This window comes from Cynara cardunculus (assembly GCF_001531365.2).
Source record: "Cynara cardunculus var. scolymus isolate 2C chromosome LG 13, CcrdV1, whole genome shotgun sequence".
Lineage (NCBI taxonomy): Eukaryota > Viridiplantae > Streptophyta > Magnoliopsida > Asterales > Asteraceae > Cynara > Cynara cardunculus.
In genome coordinates this window covers 27,788,457-27,794,476 of record NC_037540.1, presented here as the reverse complement: position 1 = coordinate 27,794,476, position 6,020 = coordinate 27,788,457, and positions in this window count along the sequence as shown.

Here is a 6,020-nt window from a genome sequence, read left to right as displayed (position 1 = left end):
TTTTAGAAGAAACCTTATAACATTTGAACATGTCAATTGCAAGATATGGACGATTTGTGCACAAGCACATAATCTGTTAGCACCAGAATATAAGATTTTTAAGAAATAAACCACATAAAATCATGATTTCTTCCTATCTTTTTGAGTTCTAGTGTTTGGGTCATAGATTACTACCATCATATAATCATTCTTACATGTTTTTGGGGTATAATCTCTCCTTAAAACTCAATATTTTTGAAACTTAGAAAATAGAAGATGAAGAATGCATAAAAGTGGGTTTTTCTCCCCAAAACTTACAAGAAAAGTAAAGGGATGAATGTATTACCTTGTTTGATGATGAAATGGAATGTTGTATCTTCAAAATCTTGCTAATATGATGAAGATAATAAGAAAAATCGGCTGAGTGAGATGGAGAAGAAGGAGATAACTCAAGGTGATTCTTGAGTTTTTAGGGAGAGAAAAGGGGAGGAGTTTTGAAATTTGAATGGAGAAGTAATGAGAAATAAAGAGAAATGAAACTATATATATGTGGAAGGAGGGAGGGAAAAGAGAGGGGAGGGGCCGGCCAAGAGAGCCCAAGCCCACCCTCAAAACACATTTTTTTTTTTACAAAACTAAAGCCCAAAATGCACAAAAGGCCATTTTCTCAATTTTGACATTTTTCTTCAAATTAAAAGCGCATGATGACTAAACTTATTTAAATGGAAAGGTTTTATATTTAAAACACTAAAACTTAGTGTTTTATATATATGGGGTATAAATTAGAGCATTTGGTACTGTATAGGATGTTTCAGATAATTTCGGGTCGAAACCGGGCTTTCTAAGCAACTGTCGAAATCTCTTAAAAAAATTCGACCAAACTAACCTAACTAACTCCTAATCTTATAAATTACCTTCAATAACACTAATATAATCTTAATAAAAGCTAACCTGAGATTTCGAATTTGACAGCTGTCACAAAAAAGCATTCGAAAAAGGTGCCAGGGATATTTTGCATACGTAATTGATATGAAGAAAGAAAAGAGAAAGGAGGAATTGATTACGATTGTTAGTAAATATCTAGAAGTATTTCCAGAAGACTTATTTGGATTACCACCAGACAGGGTCATTGAATTCCGAATTGATCTTGTACCAGGAGCTGCACCAGTAGCAAAGGCACCATACCGGTTAGCTCCATCTGAATTGAAGGAATTGGTTGCACAGTTGAAAGATTTAACTGACAAATGATTTATTAGACCCAACACTTCACCTTGGGGTGCTCCGGTCTTATTTGTCAAGAAGAAAGATGGATCTATGCGAATGTGTATAGATTATCGTGAATTGAACAAGTTGACAATCAAAAAAAATATCCTTTAACAAGGATTGATGATTTATTTGAACAATTGGTGGGAGCAAGTTATTTATCCAAGATTGATTTAAGGTCAGGGTATGATCAGCTCAAAGTCAGGGAAGAAGATGTTGCCACAACATCATTCAGAACTAGGTATGGGCATCATGAATTCTTAGTTACGCCATTTGGCTTAACTAATGCGTCCGCAACCTTTATGAATTTAATGAATAGGGTATGTAAGGAATATCTTGATAAATTCGTCATTGTATGTATCGATGATATTCTTATATACTCTAAAACTGAAAAAGAGCACATGGAACATCTTAGTCTGATATTGGAATTGTTAAGGAAAGAAAAGCTATATGCAAAGTTGTCAAAATGTGAGTTCTGGTTGAGAGAAGTTCAATTCCTGGGTCACATCATTTCAGAAACAGAGGTAAAAGTAGATCCAGCGAAAATAGAAGCAGTTCCAAGATGGGAAGCTCCGAAAAATCCTTCTAAAGTCCGAACTTTTTGGGATTGGCTGGCTATTACCGTAAGTTCATTCAGGATTTTTCTAAGATAGTTGTGCCATTGACCAAATTGACTCAAAAGAATGTTAAATTCCAGTGGGAAGGAGAACAGCAAGAAGCTTTTCAACTATTAAAAGAGCATCTTTGTAGTGCTCCAGTATTAACTCTACCAGATGGATCTAAAGACTTTGTGGTTTACAGCGATGCTTCAAAGTTAGGGTTAGGATGTGTTCTGATGCAGAGAGGAAAAGTGATTTCTTATGCATCAAGACAATTGAAAGACCATGAGAAGCAGTATCCAACCCATGACATGGAATTAGCTGCAAGTGGTGTTTGCTCTGAAAATTTGGAGACATTATCTTTTGGGAACAAAGTGTGAGATTTATACTGATCATAAGAGTTTACAGCATTTGTTCAGCCATAAAGAATTAAATATGCGACAGCGTCGATGGATTGAACTGGTTAATGACTATGATTATGAAATCCTCTATCACCCAGGAAAAGCTAACGTGGTGGCTGACGCTTTATGCAGGAAAGAAAAGAGTGGAACCATTAAAGCTATGACAATGAAAACAAATTTGGTCCCTGACATTTGTAAGGAGATTCGGAGATGTCAACAAGAAGCTATGAAAGAAGAATTTGTTAAAGTAGAAAAGTTGGGTAAGATGATTTCAACCTTGGAACAGAATGACGAATGACTAATATGCTTTCAAGGGTGAATTTGGGTACCATGTTTTGAAGATATCCAGAACACTATATTATATGAAAGTCACAAGTCTCGATACTCTATTCATCCAGTTACCAATAAAATATACAGAGATTTAAAATCTTTTTATTGGTGGCCCGGATTGAAAATAGACATAGCCAGATATGTGGAACAGTGTCTAACATGTTTACAGGTTAAGATTGAACATCAAAAGTCGTATGGAAGTCTTCAATCTTTAGAGATACCTGTATGGAAATGGGATCACATTACAATGGATTTCATCATGAAGTTGCCTCGAACACCAAAGGGGTATGACGCGATATGGGTAATTGCTGATCGTCTGTCTAAATCTGCGCATTTTCTACCAAGAAGAGAGAAGTACTCTTTAGAAAAGCTAGCACAGATTTATATCAAAGAAATAGTGACCAGACACGGTGTTCCATTATCTATTATCTCTGATAGAGATAGTCGGTTTACTTCAAAGTTCTGGGAAGGGTTGCAGAAAGCTTTGGGATCTGAAATTCGACTAAGCACAGCTTATCATCCGCAAACTGGCGAACAGAGTGAAAGAACTATCCAGACTCTCGAAGACATGTTGAGAAGTTGTATTATTGACTTCGGGGGATCGTGGGAAGATCACTTGCCATTAATAGAGTTCGCATATAACAATAGTTACCATTCCAGCATTCAAGCAGCACCGTATGAAGTGTTGTATGGACGTAAATGCCGAACGTCGTTGTGTTGGAATGAGGTGGGTGAAAGACAGCTGAAGGGTCCTGAAATTGTTCAAAAAACTTCTGAGAAGATTGAACAGATCCGTGAAAGAATCAAAACAGCACATGATCGCCGGAAAAGTTATGCTAATAATCATCGAAAGCCGATTAAATTTGGTGTAGGTGATTTTATGATGTTAAAGTTTCGCCATGGAAGGGTGTCATCAGATTTGGAAAGAAAGGTAAGCTCAGTCTGAGGTATGTGGGGCCGTTCAGAATATGTAAGCGAATTGGGCCAGTAGCATATCAGTTAGAGCTATCAGAAGATCTGAGTCTGATTCACAACAATTTCCACGTGTCAAATCTACGAAAATGTTTGGTTGATCCGAGTCTAGCCATACCAATGCCAGAAATTAAATTAGACAGTAAGCTAAACTTTATGGAAACACCGGAAGCCGTAATTGACCAAAAAATCAAGGTGTTGAGAAACAAAGAGATAATTCTGGTTAAGGTTTAGTGGAAGTTTCACAAAGGACTAGAAGCGACATGGGAAATAGAGTCAAAGATGAGATCAAAGTACCCTTCGCTCTTTGATTAAAAGAATTCCGGGATGGAATTCTTTTAAGAGGTGGATGATGTGATAACCAGATCTTGGTTGTCACCTGAGGTAATCAATACGTGATTATTATTTATTAAATATTACGTGATAGCATGATAAATTATTATATTTGATCATGCTAGTACGTGAAATTATATGCACAAATGAACGTATATGAAGGTATGCATGAAAGATATATTATACATACAAGTTACATGGATGGCTATACTTACGCATGAATATGTATATGAAATGCATGCATAAGGGAGTTATACATAGGCATGTATGTGTGTATGATGGGGTTTAACCGCCTTTCTTTTATTGGAAAGAGGTATAAAAGGAGGGGTAGCCCCCATTATTGCAGTTTTCTTACTTTGAGAGCCTGGTTGATCGATTTAAAGAGTAAGAGGTTTGACCGGATTTCAAATTAAGTTTTCAAGAGACTGGTTTAGAAAAGGCTTTCAAGGTGAGTAATTTTTACTACTTTTAAACTCTTCATAATTGTTTAATTGAGTATAGAACTTTGCTTTTGGAATAAAAAGTTATCTGCTGGAGTATTGTCTGGTTTAGTCTTAAACCAGACAAGTATTAGGCGGTTTAGCCATAAACCGGACAAGGGTTGGGCGATTTAAGCCCTAAACCGGTTAAGATTTAAGCGATTTAGTCTTAAACTAGACAAGTGTTGAGTGATTTTATGATAAGTTTATATCAAGTAATTTGAACGGAGAAGTAGGAATACGACTATGAGTTGGCCGGTTTATTTTAAATCGGACATGCTATGTTAAGTGTTGTCCGGATTAGTTATCCGGACAAAGCTGACTGGATTAATGGTAAATCGGACACGACTTGACCGGAGATGAAGTCCGGCCAAGCCTATGTTGACCGGATTTGTATTATGCCTTGTATATAGTTAATAAAATTGTTATTCTATCATAAAATGGGAATTTTGATAAAGATAATTTTAAACTGATAATAATAATTCCATTGACTGCGGTCTATTTGGAATTGTTTTTGTGAATTGTTTTAATGAGGAAATAAGGGTGGCAAATCAAGGAGAGGTGTACCATGGGATAAGGGTGGCATTTCAAAGATAGGTGTACCATGGGATAAGGGTGGCATATCAAGGAGAGGTGTACATTTGGATATAAGGGTGGCATTTGTATGTGTGTTATATTATATAACTCTTTCTATTATATCCCTTAAGATTACCGTGTTCTGTAATTCTTGTACTAAGGGACCTGAATGGTATATAAACATGTATTTCTTCCATATGAAGTATGTGATACATGCAATTGTTGAATGGGGTGTTACATTCATTAATATATGAACAATATGCTTATGTTCATTAATATTTTAACAATGTTCACATATGTTCACAAAAATTCAATTGGCTAGTTTATCTTTTCATATATTAACATACAATAAACATTGTACATTAATGGAAATATGTTCACCGATGATTTCACGATGTTTTTTCCTATATAACAATCCCATTGAAACTTCTGAAGAGCAAGAGGTGTTAGCTGAACAAATTGATAATAATCCACCTCAATCAGATGTTCAACCTATACTAGTTCCTATTATTGAACCTTCACCTGAACCTGCTCCTATAAACTCCCCAAGTTCTTATACTGATCAAAATTCAGATCAAAGTTCTTATACTCCCTTACCTCAGAGCAAGAAGTGGACCCAAGATCATCCAATACATCAAGTAATTGGTGATCCATCAGCACTTATTCGTATACGGTCTACGACTGCTAATGAGTGTCTGTATTCCATGTTCTTGAGTACTATTGAGCCGACTAAGGTTTCTGAAGCCTTAGCAGATCCAGATTGGATATTAGCAATGCAAGAAGAGCTGAACCAGTTCGAAGCACTCAAAGTCTGGAGATTGGTACCTCGTCCCAACAATAAGACGATTATTGGTACTAAATGGGTGTTCAAAAATATAAAGGATGAAGATGGTGTTGTGGTCAGAAATAAGGCTCGACTCGTTGCTAAAGGATATAATCAACAAGAAGACGTTGACTATGATGAAACGTTTGCCCCGGTTGCAAGGATTGAAGCAATAAGAATATTTTTGGCGTACGCGGCACACAAGAGCTTCACGGTGTATCAGATGGACGCCAAGACAACATTTTTATATGGACTTCTCAAAGAG